The sequence below is a fragment of the Dermacentor variabilis genome, chromosome 7 (genome assembly GCF_050947875.1).
Source record: "Dermacentor variabilis isolate Ectoservices chromosome 7, ASM5094787v1, whole genome shotgun sequence".
NCBI lineage: Eukaryota > Metazoa > Arthropoda > Arachnida > Ixodida > Ixodidae > Dermacentor > Dermacentor variabilis.
This window is the reverse complement of record NC_134574.1, coordinates 82,998,701-83,017,345: the sequence shown is the minus strand read 5'-3', so window position 1 is coordinate 83,017,345 and position 18,645 is coordinate 82,998,701. Positions and strand designations below refer to the sequence as shown.

The 18,645-nt window shown below is 45.0% G+C and overlaps 1 long non-coding RNA gene across 1 annotated transcript in view; it reads left to right on the top strand.

Moving 5' to 3' along the window:
- Window positions 1-2,607: 2,607 nt before the first annotated feature.
- LOC142586884 (uncharacterized) overlaps window positions 2,608-18,645 on the top strand; it is a 33,988-nt gene continuing 17,950 nt past the window's right edge. Inside the window, exons 1-3 of the long non-coding RNA XR_012829279.1 lie at window positions 2,608-2,927; window positions 11,213-11,349; window positions 17,843-17,929. This is a non-coding gene — a long non-coding RNA (uncharacterized LOC142586884). The remainder of the gene's footprint in view (window positions 2,928-11,212; window positions 11,350-17,842; window positions 17,930-18,645) is intronic.

The window sequence follows — 18,645 nt, the reverse complement described above, 5'->3', positions numbered from 1 at the left end:
TACTCGACGAGGTCGTGAAGCATTCCATATACAATGTAAAGAGTGTACAGCGTCGTATGTACCCCAATTGGTAGGCTCTTTTTCAACTGAACGAGAGTCATGCTCAATAGCAAAAGGCAAAGGACTGTCCTTTGTGAAACAATTTTTTTCAATGCAATAGAAAGATGCCAGATCTTCTGAAGTTAATATGGAAAGCTGCGATCCTTTGAGATAGTTCGATAGCCATGTGTAAAGGCGTCCTCCAAAGTCTACACCTTCGAAGGGCTAAAGAAATGAATGATATAAAACAGAATCAAAGGCGGCTTTGATATTAGAGAAGATGACGATTGGACTATGCCCAGTAGTTTCTTCTAGTCTGGAAATCAGGGATATTATATTGTCCTGTGCTGATCTATTCTGTCATACAAGTGTTTGAGCCATACAAGAAAACCGATCGTGCTTTGCATGTCATCGAATTGAAAACTGCTATGGGCAAAAACACCCCGATCAGGAGCATGGTTACTGCAATAAAAAAATATCCATTTGTCAAAACACTACTAAATAGACAGAAAATGAAGTAAGTTTGTACAATAGCATATAGCAACGTGTATTAGTGGACGCAAGTATCACAAGGACCTCGTTGGCTATTGGTGCGTCTTCGGCCCAAATGATGCCGTATTGAAATAATTTCCATTTTGTTATGATTGCATGGAAATGAGCCAACGTTATATATGTATAGGCTGGCGCATCTATTTGAGTTGGGCACGTGGTAAACGGAAGGTTCGACTGTATTCAGTATATGTTTATTAAATGCAGTAAGCCATTTTCGCTTATCAAGAGCATGCGACTTGCAATTGCCGATTCCTCTAATTGAGCCAAAGGGGCCAATTGTATAACGTAGAGAGTAGCTTGTTTGTGTTTAACTATTACACATTTGATTTTATTGGGGAGTTTCACAAAGTTATAGGTAGTTCTGTATTTTGCACGTGTTCTATACGCTGTTTACTACACCTAAATCCTAGAAGAAACACCTCGCTCTCTCTCTCTCTCTCTCTCTCTCTCTCTCTCTATATATATATATATATATATATATATATATATATATATATATATATATATATATATATATAATATACATATATATATATATATAGGCAATTTCCAAAACAGGCTGTTATATATATATATATAAAGAGAGAGAGAGAGAGAGAGAGAAAGTCCACTATACGCCCCTCTTAAAATGGTTTTACTGTTTTCCCTATATTCCGAAGGGTAATCCACGCAGCCTACTCGTAAAAAACGAGAAATTGGTCGTGAGCAATCGCTAAATTTGGACTTCCTATTGGAGGAGGATTAATGTGGTTCTGTTGGACGGAGTGACGCTACAATTCTTAGGCCTGTAGTGGCCATGATCTCTACTGCTCTCATTACTTCTGATAGTTAGCAACTATGCCTCCTGAAATAGATCAAGGAGTTCGGTTTACATTTAGTGATGGAACGTGCCTATCGCCCCTTGTACGGAAAGATACATGTTCTCATTTCATTGCACTTTCTTATAGCTTGACAATTCCCTGTCATGAATACCATAGGCGGAAGTAGACATAATTGTATCTGCCTTAATTTTTCGCTGCAGTAATGTTTTCGCAAAGCGCACTCGATTATACAGGTTGCCTCACATAACTTGAATCTTAGCTTTAAATAAGGAAGGCGCTCCGGACACGAGTTGAACCGAATGCACAAAGTTGGCACTGGCCTTGAGTTACTGAGAATATTTCTTTATTTTTCCCTTAAATTACTGATTAGTTATGTTTCATTGATCAACTTTTTAGGTATTGGCTGCAGATCCCAAGTGTGATACGCAAAGTTGTAGAGCACCTTGATAAACATCTCTAATAATTGTTTCGAACACATTATATCTCACGTGGTTCTTTTTTCCGCGTTCCCAAGAAAGCAGACGAAATATGAAAAAAAAAATACCACGTGACGGGGAAATTACGCACTGTTATTGCGCTGCTCCCAAGCTTGCATACAGAAAAACAAGGTCGCTTGCAGCGAGAATGGCCCGCGACAGGGCGTTATGCCAGGTGTAGGTATCTGGCCATGCGGCTCTTATCGCATGACGGCGCAAATGCCCTGTCGAGGGCCAGTCTCGCTACAAGCGACCTTGTTTATCGGTATGCAAGCTTGGGGGCAGCGCAATAACAGTGCTCAATTGCCCATTCACGTGGTATTTTTTTTGCATATTTAGCGGGCTTTCCATGGAACGCAGAAAAATGGACCACGTGATATATATCGTTTTCGAAACGATTTATTGAGTGGTTTCTCAAGGTGCTCTACAACTTGGCGTATCGCATTTGGGGTCTGCAGCCAATACTTAAAATTTTTATAATTAAGCATAACTAATCCTTCAGTTAAGGGGAAAATAAAAAATAGGCTGAGTAACCATAGGCCAGTGCCAACATTATGCATTCGGTTCAACTCGCGTCCGCAGCGCCTTTCATCTGTAAAGTTTTGGCTCAAGTTATGTAGGACAACCTGTATAATGCATTGTGCTACGTTCGAATAGCACCTAGCGTAACAGCTAGACACATCTTTCCTTCTTTGTGTAACAACCCGCAACGGCCGGCTCCGTTCAGTCCGTATTGAGCAATGCTTCCATGGCATGAGGTTCTCAATAGAATGGAAAAATAAGGACGCACCTGCACACATGCAAAGCTTGCGATACATAGTCGACGTAGCCTGCAGCATATAGTAGCGAAAAACTTCGACCCTCAACGAGTGGCTATGCATGCTTTCATTCGCTAATGTTGTCGGAAACAGTTCTTAGCAAGGGAATGGCAGAGAAATTCCTACTTGCGACAATCTTGTTGTTTGCGTCTGCGGGATTACTGAATTTTCAGAGGCCGAAATTACCACCCATTTGTAGGAACGCTTTGAAAATCAGAAAGGTAAGTGTATTTATTTACATCGCAATTTAGGTTATATTTCTAAAGTACTCCGACGTCAGTAAAACTCGCATATCAAAATTAGCTCTTTACAAAAGAGGTAAATGTTGCAAATTATTTGGCAGTTTCTGAAATCACGATTGCTGATAAACGGTGTGGTTGCAAGCATAAAGTGTGGTGTATGAATCCTGCAGAAATCCCGAGTGCTGTACCTGTCCGAGCGACAGTGGTCCGCACGAGCGCCGCTTTTGGAAGCAGCGGCGCTGCTTTCAACATTTCAAGAAAATTTTGTTCAAGTGATGCCGCTCCAACTGTGTGAAGCACACGAGGCTTGCAGTAAGCCGCCTCTTCGCTGCGGCTTAGGGGGAATGCTTTTCATTTCTGGCGGAAAATTCGACCTTTGCGTACAATTGAGAATTGTTGCATCATCAGCAAGAAACTAAAACATTTCTGGGCCACGAAGCGCTGCATTTTACGGTGCAGAAGTTCCGATTGCAGAGCTCATGCCTGCCGTGGTTGCCCAGCGGCTATGGTGTTGAGCTGCTGATCGTGAGATCGCGGGATGGAATCCTAGCCACGGGGGCCGCATTTCAGTGAGGGCGAAAACATCTGTGAGCTTGGATTTAGGTGAAAATTAAATAACCCCATGGGTGCTCCGGAGTTCCCCGCTACAGCGTACCTTATAACCAGATAGTAATTTTCGGACATAAAACCCCATTATATTTCTCATTTTTTTCGGAGATCCTAGGATATGCAGCTGAGCCAAGGTCATATACTTGATTTCGTTGCGGTTTGATGACCTGGCTCAAAAAAGATTTGCTAATTACATCGGGCTTAATATTTTTTCCCTTCAAGAAAGTGCTAGACTGCCGACGGGTAGCCGTGACGTAGTGCGCTGAGTTTTGAGGGCATACTTGTGTCACGTGATGCACTGGTTGTATTGTTCGCAGTAGTGTATGCCATTTTGAAGAAGAGGCAACGTTTGGAATGTCATATATTGAAAGCGCAGCTTTTCAGTTTAATTCACCCCTCATACATAGCAGACCCTAGCCGCTACCGCTGTTTTGCGTAATGGCTCGCGCAGACAACAGCCCTTACAAAACCAGTATGCTTATATGCAGCCGTATCTTTGCTACGTCTAGGAATGTGCCGCTTCGCGACTACCCTCTGTTGCTAATCACACAGACAAAAAATGGCACCTAAATAGCATCAGTACAAAAAAAATATATAGGCCTTTGAGCTTAATACAATTCGAATGCAAAATTAATCTTCCCAGGTCTTGCTTTCCATGGTCCTACGTGTGTCCATTCTCGCTTCATACTGAATAAAATTTACTGTTTACGGGGAGCGTACAACATCGCACTCGGCTGATACAGAAGATGATAACGAACACCAAGTCGATATCGGAGACAGTAATCCGCGGTCGCATGGATCAGGTCGGTCGCGAACAAAAACAAAAAGATAGGGGGGGGGGGGGGGGCTGGCTGCCCGTGCCTTGGTTATCTGCTATGCTGGGAAACGTGTTGCAGAATATCAAAACATTCGCAGTGTTCTTTGTTGCTGATTATCACAACGTCAACTTGCAATGTATTCTACAGGTACGTAGAATCTGCACAATAGACAATAACAAAACAAATAAGTTGAAACAAATAAAGGGCACTTGCAATGTGTTACGAAACACAACGCTCGTTTATATGTTTTTTTTCGACATTGCCTATGTATAATCAATAATTTTAAATATGCATCTTAATGGCCATTGAATTCCTTCCCTCTTCGGCAATATTTCGCAATGTATTGCATAGATGCGTTAATATTGGTCGAGCGACTAAGGTTTCAAATCAGGTTATCTTATACAATTATGCTAAAAATTTGCGATCTTACATCGTAAAACGTAAAGCCTGCCGCTGTCGAAGCATACGCACGAGTAAACCGGCACGTGATCCAAGTTTCCATGGTGAATGACCAATGGGGATCTGCGAAACGAGACATTGCGGCGCATACCATGTCCTTCTACAATCTCTCTGAGATTCCCTAGCCATATTTTGCCATGAAAATATGCGCACGGGCTGAAGTTGGAAATTGCGGGGCTTAGTAGGCATACTTGCAGGTTTTTGAATTTTGCTTTAGAAAGCTGCATATCAGACACATGTTGACTCAATTTGGTGGGGTGCAGCATAAATTACATATTGTGCGATACAGTTGCTTATTTCTCTGCCTTAAGCTGCATTCTTTATCACACATAATGATAAGTAGCTCAAAACACGTAGGCTTTGATAAACGGCTAAAAATATGAACCTGTAAAACCTAAAGTGATTAGTCATATGAACGTTTGGTCCAGAAAGTAATGCGCGTAATTCTGCCGCATCACCCCTCACCGGAACGATCCACTGTTCAACCGACAGGTAAAATGCGTTGTACGGCACTGTAGGGTATCCGCCGATTTCGGTCTTACTTGAGAAACTGTGAGCGCGGCTGATATCCATCTATACAAACAATTCTGTGATATCCTTCGTGCAGTATATCGACGCAGGTACTCCTTTATCATTCTCGGTTGGCTGTTTTTTCACCGGTTACCAAAAGTTGTACGTTATGGCTCAGTGCAGGATGCACCCGCATCTATAGAAGTATCTCGAATGTTATGGAGGGTTCTATCCGATATCAGTTGTCACCGAACGGACCGAACTTTGTGCGGTCTGATTCTATACACGACGAGATTTGTGTTGTACCTGCTGGAAGACACGCGGGCAGCAGGGATTATTATGCATCCTTTGTTGACTCGGGTATAAAAGCCAAAGCGTTTGCTCCACAGATCATATTGTCACGTGGTGGTGACGTTTAATAACACAGTAGAAATACTGTGAACGACAAAACTAACTTTTGTAGGGCGAACCTTTGCCCACAATACAGGCTACACTTATAGCACAACGATAGCGGCGAACACGGTCGGCGATCGTCGAAAATCTGATCAGCGGGTCAAGCGCGTCGGCTTTTATAGAGCAGTCGTCGAATGTTCCAGACTAATCTTTGAGAGCCGCGTGCCTTCCACAGAGTTCTAGAGCACTCGCGTCAGGCGATGAAATCAGATAACACAAGGTTCGGCGACAACAGACAGCGGATGGAAGCCGCATGCCCAGGTTGTTTGGTAACTGTTTCGATGGGCTGATCCTAAAGGGCTATGTGCATAGCTCGGGCAAGGCTGTGTCTCTAGTTATTTTATTGCCCTCTTCATCCAGCAGATACTCGATCAATTTTCACGCCTTGCCGTTCCTTAATTGCCCGTCGAATTACTCACAAAACTCATCCCACTGTTGCTGGAAGAACGTGTTACAGTGTTGTTCGAGTTGTTAAGTTGTGCGATTCTTTTTCTCAGCCTACGACTTAGCCTTTGGGCCCGCCGCCTTCGGCTTATGACTTCCTTGGCTTCTATTAAGTGGGCAAGTTTTGAGTCCGTTGCCTCCACATTAGTGTCTGCAACAATTCTTTTGGACGCTGTTTTGACGTCCCTTCTGATGCCCTCACACCAATCTCTGAGGTTGAGTTTGATGGTTTCTTTTCCGTGTTGGGCTCTTACGAAAAATTTCCCAATCTACGACCTCGAATTCTCGAGTTCGGCCTTTCTCAACTTCCAGTTTGGCTTCTATTATGTAATGATCTCTGCCAAAATTCATGTTTGTGTTAGTCCATGAAACATGCTCTGTGTTCCTATTGAACGTAAGGTTCGGTGTGCTGTCTCTGCAGACAGAATTGCCGACCCTTGTGCGATGTATCTCATCCGTGATTAAGACCAGGTCTAGCTCATCCGCGTGGTTCCACAGATCCCTGCCCTTGACATTCGTCGTAACGTAGCCTCATAGCTCGTGAGCTGCACTGAAGCATCCTAATATAATCATAGGTCTACTTCCAGGTAGATTAGTAGTCTTTTCGAATATTTTCTTGAAGTGTGGGTTCTGGTGTTTCGGATTGCTGTGGATGCTGACTACGAATAAGGTATTGTTCCTTTGGTCTTTGTGTGAAGTTGGTACTACAACCTCAACCATGAGGTACTCTAGAATTTTTTCCAATATGCCTAAGTCATGTGGGATATGTGAAAGCTGCTCATTTACAAGCACGCACAGGCCCCTACCGTACGGTTGACACTCTATGACACCGTATACAGTGAGTGTCACATATCCATATCCTGTCTCTTGAAGTGCGATAATATCCGCTTTAGACTTAAGTAACCTAAGGTATTGCAGAATGATTGTACGTTTGTTATTGTACCCTCCGAAATTCCACTGCCAAATTCGAAATTTCCTCTTAGCTTTAGCCATATCGTATATTCATCTCCACCGCCTGGGGAGTTAGTGTAACTCTGAGCAATGACGACTCGCAATGTTCTCTTACGTCCACTTACATAGTCCTCATTTCCGGGGTTTCAGTTCTTTAGCCAAAAGCCCTCCGCCCCTCCTTAGGGTCACTCAGTCCCGTCTGTATTTGGCCTACATTCATTGTAAACTGTGAGACAATGTCCGTAAGCATCTGCATGTTGCCTTTGAAAGACGCCAGCGCTTGTTTGACTTCCTCCATCTGTGTTTCAGTGTTCTTGAGCTTACTTTCAACAGACCTATGCTTGGCTGACAGGCTGCCTCACCAGCAGGCGCGGTGACTTGGGCTTCCTTACGAGTATTAGTGCTATCTTTGTTTTCTTTTTGTTTAGCCTCGCTTGAGGGTTTCCTCATTGCCATTATTTCTCTATTCATGCTCGCATTTATTTCTTTAATTCTTCATTCTCTTTCTTAAGTATTTCTATTTCACGATCCCTACTTTGCGCTGGGGGTGGGTCACGAAGCATGGCAGTTACCGGATCGGTACGCGCGTCGTCGGCCCACACAAGTCCAGTTCTTTTTTGGTGTCCCGGTGAGGCTGCGTCTTGTCCGCTATGGCCGGTTCCTTGACTTTGTCGGCCCACGTGGAACCACTGCTTCCTTCCGCAGGTTCCGATACAGCCTGTTGACTCCAATCTCTTTATCCGCATCGCGTCCTGGATTGGGATCTGGCTCGGGACCTGGAGACGCTTCTTCCCCTGGAGCATGAGCGACTGCGGGACCTGGATTTGCCGCGCGACCTTGATTTTCGCTGCGGGTCCTTGTTGTCCTTGTTGACGTGGGTTGCGGGGGCTCTTTCGTTTCTCCGTTTTCTGACCCCGTATGGAATCGTATAGCGCTGCTTAAACATTTTGTACTCCGTCGGGTGTGGGCCACCACACAATTCACTCTTGGGTTGGCTCTTATGTTCGTCAGTCGGATTAACTGCACCACAGCCTCTGCATATTCTCTCTTCCGTAGACCGGCACGCGTCAGCTCTGTGAGGGATCCAACCGCAAGCGTAGCATATGTCGACTTGTTTCTTGTATAATGAGCACCTTACAAGGGCTGGGACATATCTGACGAAATTTGAAACCTTGTGTTCATCAAAGGCGATGATCACAGTAAGGTATTCTTGAATCTTTTAACGGCGAGAGCCAATGGGTTTCTTAGATGGACTATGTTCTTCTCCAGCTCCGCCAGACGATCTGCTAAATCAATGTTCCCTATCACTCCCATGCACGGGTTGTGTGGTGCAGCCCCATATGCATTGATCTCGGAGCTGCATCCATCTAGGTTAATTGACCTTATTCTCACATATTTCTCAGCATTGTCTCGTTCCGCCGTACACGCCACATCTGTCTTTTGGTTGACGTTCGGGCATTGGATGTCTGATGCAATGTGGTCCGAACTCAGACCGGCTGCTTCAGCGATGGTTTTACCTATCTTGTTGGAGCCAATGCTGCTAATATGGAGTCCGCCACGTGGTTGGAGTTTGACTTTAAAGCGATCTATGGACAAGTATGGCATTCGGGACGCCCTAGTGACCCGATTCTTGACTCGACTGCCGTTCTCGAATGTTCTAGGCGACGTAGCCATATGAGGCCTAGCTCCGACTGAATTTCGGCCAACACCGGATCTGGTAGAATTTCGCCTAGAAACTGCTGCCTGCCATCCGTACTATTCGTTGCACTCATCGGGAGGCAGTTCCTCCCCGTGCATCATGACTTTCATGTCTTACTCGCCTCCAATCACCACACTCAGGCAGCACCTGGCCTAGCGCGGCGGCGGTGGTGCCGGCGGCGGGGGTGCGGGCGGCGGCTCGAAAAAGTCTCTTAAGATGGGAAACGTCAACCCACAGTAGGAATCCTGGTGTCACCGTGATCCTTTCGATGTTAAGCGTCGATTGATGTAATCGAACCAAGGGTACACTCTGATTATCCGGAAAAAACCAACGTTGAAAGCGGGAGCCGATCTTTCTAGCTATTCTTCGATGCTTTTTGTTCCTCATCCGTCTTTCTTTTAGTATCTTCCTTTAGTAATTTCCTTCAGTAATAATTGTATTATACTCTTGGCACTTGAAAACTTTGCTTTCCTATTGAGACTGCTGACGCTGCCATTGGGGGGGCGGGGGCGGGGGGGCACGTGTCTCCAGTGAAACAGTATTCTTCACATCTCGTGGGATTTCTGCTTTTGACAGACCCGAGGAGTACACTTTACTCGAAACACGTCGCTTTCATATGTCTTAGGCCTCATTCTGGTGTTGGGCTGCTGAGCACGAGGTCGCGGGATCGAATCCCGGCCACGGCGGCCACATTTCGATGGGGGCGAAATGCGAAAACACCCGTGTGCTTAGATTTAGGTGCACGTTAAAGAACCCCAGGTGGTCAAAATTTCCGGAGTCCTCCACTACGGCGTGCCTCATAATCAGAAAGTGGTTTTGGCACGTAAAACCCCAAATATTATTATTATTATTAGGTCTCATTCACACTACCGTCAAACGTTCCGCCGCGTCATCGTCATGTCAAAAAACCTGCAGCAGATGGGACGGAACAGTGCAAGAATAAGGGATGGTAGTGGTGACGTCGATAGCAGCATGGTTTTCTAGTTTTGACTGACCGGTCCCATGTTCACCTAAAGCCAGAGAAAAACAATATGCATTGAATATTTTCAATGATTATATGTTGGCATAATGTTTCAATAAATTAAGAATGAATTGATTAATAGTACACTGCCAATACAATATCAATGTATTATACGCAGCAATTGAACATTTGCGCAACCTATCCGCTAGCCGCTACTGTTGCCAGCTTCATATTTGTTCACTGGCTATATATAGCGATTGCTTAATTTCTGAGTGGTACATTTTGTATGGAGTGGGCTTCGTCACCGGGCTTGCGATGGAAACGTAGACCACCGCTCTGCGTCACCTGTGACCTCCTTTTTTCGGAGAAAACGACTCCGAAACCTTCTGCCTTCACGAAAACCGGCGCCATGATGTTGATGCAATGGCGCATTTGAGGGCTTAATGAATGAGACCCTACGATTCTCTACGACCCCCTAACTGACATTTTGACAATTAGAAAGTTAGTGGGGCAACTGACAGTTTGATTTTGTATTACTTTAATTCACTATTTCGTATCCCAATGCTGTAGACGATGATGGTGCTGGTTCTCTTGCATGTAAACCACTTCATTAAACTCTCGCTATTCGTCTCACTCTACCTCAGCCTCTTCGTGTTCCTTCCGCACCGCCGGCCTGCTACACCAGACAAAGACGATTACCATTATTAAAATAATTGAATGCAAAGGACTAAATATTACTAACGCTTTATGAAGAAAAATACCGTACGCATCATGCTCTTGGTCTTATTAATGTTCAATGATGCGTGCTTGTTTTATACTCGGTAAATGCGTGCTGGAACACCCCGAACAACATTTTGCCTATCAGCATTGAACAGAGCAGCTTAATGCGGATAGGAGGCGTACCCAGCAACGTCTGCGTTTCTGTAGGATATTGCGCTGTTCCATGTGAAAAAAGCAGTACGAGATATCCACATCTTCATGCTCCCAATTCTTGCCTATATTTCTTTATGCTTACATTGCGACATATTTTCTTGTACTTCGTTTTCCTATCTAACAGCATTTATTAAGCAAAACGCGCGGAATGCGGGAGATGGATATTCAAGACAATTAGCAAAAGGAGAACAAGGTAAAAGAGGCAGCCAGCGTTTCGACAAGTGAAGTTGTCGAAACGTTGACTCCCGCTTTTAGATTGCTCCCGTTTTGCTCAGCATTTAATAAAGAACACAAAATGATTCAGCACTCGAAATGATGGGAGTGCGCCGAGTACCGATTGAAATAGTCATTGAAAGCACTTGTAAACATTCGACAAGACAGGGATCATGACCCATCATACGTGTATCTTTCTTTTTTTTGCTTTCAGTTTGTGGGTACACAAGAACCTATATGGACCCATAGTACGACCGCGAAATTCTATGTTCGTTGTAAAGTGGACGCCTTGAGGGGCATAAATAGAACGTCAATTTTATTCAGAAGAATGTATTACACTGATGAGCAAAGGTAAGACAAAAATGTTCATTATATAAGCTATGCACTCAAAATTATTCTTTTTTTCACTCCAGGCATTATATTGCTAAGAATGTTCACGGAATCTTTCTACAGAAACGAAAGGATGTCATGCAAATCGGTCCTCCAGGTATTCAAAGAGAGAAAAAATGTTTGTTCTTGTGTCGAAAACACACGGGACTGTCAACGCGGAGAACATGGAAACAGAAATGAGTCATCTTGATTTTTTCCCCTAACTCTAGGTCCTAAAGGGGCCCAGCAACACTTTATATCGAAATCCAGATGTGCACTTGACGTTAAAATAGACTATTTAAGATACAAAATCAGAAAGAAGTACTTCAATGCCTTCAGCAGAAGCGGATTTATTGGCAATCGAAATGGCCTTTCATCCCTACCGCGGTTATCCGTCTCCTTCTTCAATGTCTTGCGCTGTGCATGCATTGGAGGAGTGAGGTGGTGCCCACAACGATCCGCTTACGGAACGTCACCATGTTGAGGAATTCGAATTTGGCTGCCATGTGCGGAACATGGCTGGAGCGCACGCTAACGCTTACGTGTTCCCATCTAGTGCGGACATGCTTTGTCCTGCACTTGCTTGCCCAGCGAATGGTAGCCCCATCCAAATTGGGCTTGGCGATGCAGTGTCATTAACTCCATACGAGCAATGTCTGCAAGGCATCTCACCTGGATTGGCTACGAGTGAACGCACCAGAATTGTGGTCTGACCTTAACTTTCACGTGGTTTGAGGCTAGTCGACTATTCAAAGCTATTCCTAATTAGTGAGACTTCGCAGGTGCGACATGGAAATATGGTGTTCGGCTGCTGAGCACGACGTCGCGGCATCAAATCCCGGCCACGGCGGCCGCATTTCGATGTTGGCCACATTCGAAAACACCCGTATGCTTAGATTTAGGTTCACGTTAAAGAACCCCAGGTGGTCGAAATTTCCGGAGTTCTCCACTACGGCGTGCCTCCTAATCAGAAAGTGGTTTTGGCACGTAAAACACATAATAGAAAAATTGAAAATTCGAAACGCAGATTCTCGCTTACGTTGCCGTTTCAAGAACGGTGTCAATAAATACAGAAAACAACACTAAAGGAATTGCACCACGTGCCAGAAACTGGCCACTGTGTCGCTCGACAACCATATCTGCCGGTTAGTCGCGTAGTTCCGCCCTTTTGTTCCCCATTAGTTTTGCTTCAGTGTAAGTGCCACACCCGAACACATGCATTAAGCGGCAACCACGACAGACACGTGTTATTAGACAGTTTTAGTTGGGTGTCCGCAACCACCCACGTACGCAGCACGCTATGTCGTGCGTACGTTAGCGAAGCGCGCTTGCACGAAACTGCAATAGTCGGACGTACAGAAAAGTTGACAAGGCGACTGCTGGCTTGCACGCGCAGGAGCCGTTAGTGTGCTACTCAGGCCCGCCATATGCCAAATTCTGAAACTGTGTAGCCAATATCATCCGCCACGAGGCCAAACCACAAGCCGGAGTCATATCTTCGGTTGACACACTATGGAAAAATACGCTCTCGGGATGCGAGAAGGACACGAAAATGCCGCAGAGCCCGCGATGACCAATACGCAGCGTTTGAAAAGCTGCTGGCGCACGCAAGAGATCGTACTTGCTCCTGCGTACTGCGCATGCGCACAGTCCCCTCCGCGGGTTTTCTGCCCACGCAGAGCCGTTGCAGACGTCCAACTAAAGCTTACTATTGTCTACACAGCGACCGCTCCATTGTAGGCTTGCACTGTCATCACCTCAACAAGCAACCAGAAGAGGTACAAACGAATCCACCTGCGGCACAAGGGCGCACGAACATACGAGTATTTTTGGAGTCACCAGGCAAGGACTAGTATTGTCTCGTCTGAGCGGCCTGTCGCCTAGCGGCCTACTCGCCAGGCCAAATGCTCCATAACGAGCGTGAGTCCGTTTGCAGGTGCTTCGAAATTTCTCGCGAGAAAAAACTGACTACTCACTTCGATGAATGAGAAAAAAAAATCATGTTTTGCTCAACCCGCTATACGAAACTATGCTATCAAAACGATGTGTCGCATTGCGGCATATAAATATAATCAAATTAAGATCTTCCGAGCTAGTTATTGTTCCTGCTACCAGCGCCTGGCAGACAAAAGCAGATTAGCGGGAACATTCCTGCTAATTAAGGTATTAGTAACAATAAAGTATAGGCAGAAAGCTAACGTAACCAAACCAAATGAGGCTTAAGCTTACATCACTAGCTTATTAAGGGGCCTGCCCAAATAAAATACACTCTGCGATTTAAAATGCCAGCAACTTATTTGAAAAATATAAGAAAAAAGGAATAGTCTGCTCGCCAAGAATAAACAAGTTGTCAAGAGTGAAATCTTTTTAACACGCCCTCATACTGTCTGTCACCTTCCCAATACGCAAGTTCCTGATCCAAGCAGCTCTCAGCTTGGTGTCTTCCACTACTTTCAGGAAATTAGGAAATCAACAATTGCTCTTTTCCCACCACACTGACTGTTACAACATCGCTTTTATTTTTTCTCAGGTTTTTGCGGGTTGGCATCATGACAATTTGAGAACTACGAGGCAACGTTGCAACGCACGCTCTAAACTGATAGCCTTTCATGAATGTAGATGGGCTGGCTTTTGGTGCCGCTGCTAGGAGACAAGCATTAGCTGTAGTAGCGAATAGCTATCCGCACGCGACGCATGCAGTCACGTCTACGCTAACTCACGTTACCTTATTGGACCTTGTTAAGTTTCGTGCTACAGGGGGTTCGCGTGTGTGTTAGACTCAATGCGTTTTCGGATGTCTTAAAGCGCGTGCTTCCGTATGAGGACAGCTCAAAAGTATTAAAGGGAAGCTGAAGAGTCTGTCGAATTCAATAAGACGCTCATATACGGATGCGGGAACCTTATAAACCATGAAGGTAAAATTTTGGGGGGGAATTTTTCCCTTAGGAGCGACGCAATCGTCGGTTAAAATTGCGCTGTAGCTCCGCCCCCCGTCGAGCGCCGCGCGCTGCTGCTGACGCTGACGATGCGAGCGGAGACCGGAAACCGCGGCTTAATGACGTGAACACTGGTGTTCTGCTCCTTCGCAGTCTCCGCGACCGTGCCTGACAGGGCTTATTTCTGCGTGCGTGCCGTCCTAATCTGCTTCGCTCGACCCTACATTTCTTTATTTGTGTGTATATAGGAGTGGTAGTTGACGTGCGCAGCATCAATTGAACTTGTAGGCCGATCATGCCAGCGTTCTGTGCAGCCTACGCTTGCAGGAAAACCACCGGCCGCGACGATGTTCCGATGATCCATTACTTCCTGCAAGAAAAGAAGCTTTCAGCTAAGTGGGAGGCTGCTGTGAAGCGAAACAACTTCAAGCGCTCAAGAACAAGTGTTGTGCTCTAAACACTTCCGTGAAGATTACTACCGGAGTTTATCAATAGTGCGTGCTTTGGGTTCTCCTAAAAAAATAGCACGCTGAACTGAAGGTGCCTGTTTATCGCCCACCCTTGACGCAGGTGTCATCGCCAAGTGCCGCGAATTTTCTATTCCCACGTGTGTTGTGAAACAGCCTGCATGCAGCTACCATAACGTAGTGCAAGCGCAAAGTTCGCACATGTTGGAAAGCCTGCTCACGTCAAGACGCTGCACTTCCCCTTCTCTCGCACATATAAGAAACCGACCATCTCACGTAGCCGACGGAATTCGCCGGTTACGAGTAGCGTGCGGTTGGCGCGCTCATGAAGGTTATATACTACACGTGCTACAACAGCCGGTAAACTTTTCCCGCGTTTAAACCGTCTGTGTAGATTGCCGATAGCCTTGGGGCACCGCACAAATGCTGAAGATCGCATCACCGCTTACGTTCTCCGAGGAGGCATGCAGGAACGTAACAGTACAGTTGTTTGCCCGGAAACGCACTCACTGGAACGCTGAATGCAGCTTAGCAAAAAACATACTCGCCAAAGAACATTTTCAACACAAGGAGATGCTAACACTTCGCTTTCGTTCACGTGGAAAGCGGTGCTTGCACAAGCATTTTTTGCTTCTTGGAGAGGCCGGCTCTTCGCAATCGGCTCGTACATGTAGTATGTAGAAGTATGTACGTACATACGTGTAGTATGTGCAAGTATAAACCCCTTACAAGTGATCTTGCACGCGACAGCGACAGCGCTTCAAGCGAGGCGATGGCTGTCGCGTTCACTCGTTGTCTGCAAGCCGAACTCCACGCGAGCGACGGCTTTGAGCGACGAATTTCCGGTATGAGGGCAGCAATATACGCGCCGAAACTAGCGTGACGCATACTTTATCAATTTAAGTTGATGTATTTTACTGAAGAAGGAGCATAAAATATTTCTGAAGGTCTTGCACTAGGTTCTTATGCTTGCACGTGTAAAATTCAATAGTTTGCTCGTTTCGTGCGACAAACAGCAGTATTTGAGTTATGTAGATCCAGTTTCGGCTTCGCACAAACGGCTAGTCGCTCATTGCATTTCCGGGCGACGAGCGACGAGTTCTAGTTTTCTAGAAAGAAGCGATCGAGCGACAACACCAAGCGATTTGTATAAGCGACGGCCCGTTTTATCGCTCGAAGCTGTCGCCCGTCACCGTCGCGCGCAAAATCGCTCTCGTAGAGTTTGGACTTCACGCTGAACTCCTCAGAGAAACGCAAGCTCTCGAAAATTTCCATGACCGTCTCAGCAAAACACCACCAAACTACTTTGTACCGTGCTTTGTCTGTAGCGGCAGCAGTCGGTCCGGACGAACACCACTGTTGACGTCACGAGGCGCCCAACCAATCACAGGCGGAAACGAGGCTTGCGAGCTGGGCGTGTCTGCTGCTGCACTTTTCGTCGAAATAAAATATGTTTGCGCTTTTTTTCACTCAATTTCGATGCGATATTCGAATTCAGAGGGTTGAAAACCACGGCGTACTGCTCTTCACTCATTTTTTTCTGAAGAACCTTTCAGCTTCCCTTTAATGTCCTTCCTATTTTAATGACTGTCTCTTTTAATGTTGTTGTGTTGATGGGTTTCTAAGCGTCAAGCATTACTGACAACAGATTGAGGAGGGATGTACAATAGGCGTAAGAGAACCTATGCTGCAAGAAGGTACGCCAATCCAGACCCTAAATTGTCGAGCCGTCTGAGTATTACTAAAGCAATGGCTTCACATTCGTGCCTAGGCCCTTGGCGCTAGTCGAGATTCGCCCCCACCATCTCTTTCCACTTCACCTAAAGGCGCAAAGCTATAGAAATTGCTCAGCGTTCTAGCGTGACGAAGGTATACTGAAACGCATGCCGCGGCTAACTCAGAGATGTGCACTTTAGGAATAAAACAGAAGCAAAGCCACGCCTCTGACCTAGACGCGTGACCGTCAAGGCCATTGTGTTGTTTCTCTTTCATTTTAGAACTTAAAATTTCTGGGTTGCTTGCGGCTTTATCCTCATCTACTAGATAAGTTGGCGCAGAATATATCAAATCAGTTCGTCAATTAGGGGCGTCATGTGCCTTGTTTTTACGCCTAACGTTTAGGCAATGCAATTTCTCAACTAAGTTATACATTTACAATGCCGTATACCAAATGCGGTGTTTCTGGAATGATGAATAGGAGCAGCACGTTGATTGTGCTTCAACAGAACACTCATGTTAATAAAATTCTTAAGTAGTGTTGTGTGACCTTTGAAACTTATTATTCTAAATTTCGCATACAGTCAAACGTGTCCAAACAATCAACTTTTATTTAGCTTATTACTGACGCTCTCTGAATCTTTCCCCTCACCGAAGCTTTCGTCCTTCCTATTTGCGTCGTTTCGGCATACCAGGAGTCCACATCCAATAAATAATGGTCTGAAATTTCGTAAGCACAACATTTCGTAATCTCGGCCCATTTGGGCTTAAATTTCTGGCCTAATGTCGAATAGCTGAATAGATTTACAACGTTTCACGTCAAGCAGAAGCTTAATTCTTCTGCAGTAAAATACAAGCACGCAAGAAAATCCTCATATAACCCCACAGTAACGAGCATGTGGTGCGCCATACGTTCAAATCCAGCAGTCATAGAGTTAGCAATATTTAAGAGCAGCTTTGAGCAAAGAATAGGGGTGTTCCTATTCTGAAATTGATTGAACTGATTGAAATGCGAATACTCTTTTAAAAATTGTTTGCACGATGTAGAATGGAATATCGGGCATTTTCTACTCCCGTCGGGATGGGGGTTTTGCGGCAATCCCTGGCGCCATCAGTTGCACTGGAAAGTTTTCCTTGCATTAAGAATATTGTTGTCAGCCAATAGCATATACTTCAACTCGGCACGATTCCAACTTGTTCCGAAGCAAAGGAAATTTTGTAAGTTGGAATGAATTTCTCATTTAATAAATTGTCACTCATTCGCGCATGTCTACTTTAAAGGTGTATCGGTATCGTGGTGGAAGCAGTGTTTGTCTGAATGTTTCCGTCCCTAAATAATTTCGGTTTATTTACCAGGTGAGAAGGTCACTGGAAAGGAGGCTCTCCTCTACATAGGTGCAAGGTATCACTGCGCACTGATCAAGGTGACGCCAGCTGCTCCCGGTAGGTTCTTAGTGTTTCTTTTCACTATCAAAGCGTGTTGTTTGCCTTCAGGTTAAATACCACAATTCTTCCGTGTTCATAAGTAAAGAACGATGTTTTATGAAATTCAAGATCAATTGTAAACGTCACGGTTGGTTAAATTCCTAATAGATGCTTTTGTGCAACAAAACATAATCTCTGCATGCCAGAATAAAAATACAGCACAATGTTCATGGTTAAGCTTACACAGGCTACAATATGAATAGAGACAATAAACGTGTAAAGGGAGTAGAGTAAAAGCAGCTATGTAAGCTGTAAATGTAATGCATCGGATTACACATTAATGAACGCCCTAGAATAATTTTTCTTCGCAAAATGAAAAAAAATATTTGCTTCGTTGGTCCGAGTACGGTTCAGATTGGTGCCGAAAACGCACGTGCAGTGACAACGTAGGAAGAATAAGATTAAAACAAAAATCAAGCCCAAAAGCCACGTTTCGTCTAGGCGACAATATGCTGTTATTAAGAGGAGACTTGACAACGCCCCTGCTCTTCTATCGATGCTTCTATTAGGTTGCGTTAGTAGTTTGCCATCCGTATCATCATCATCATGATCAGCCTGGTTACGCCCACTGCAGGCCAAAGGCCTCTCCTATACTTCTCCAACTACCCCGGTCATCTACTAATTGTGGCCATGTTGTCCCCCCGAACTTAATCTCATCCGACCACCTAACTTCC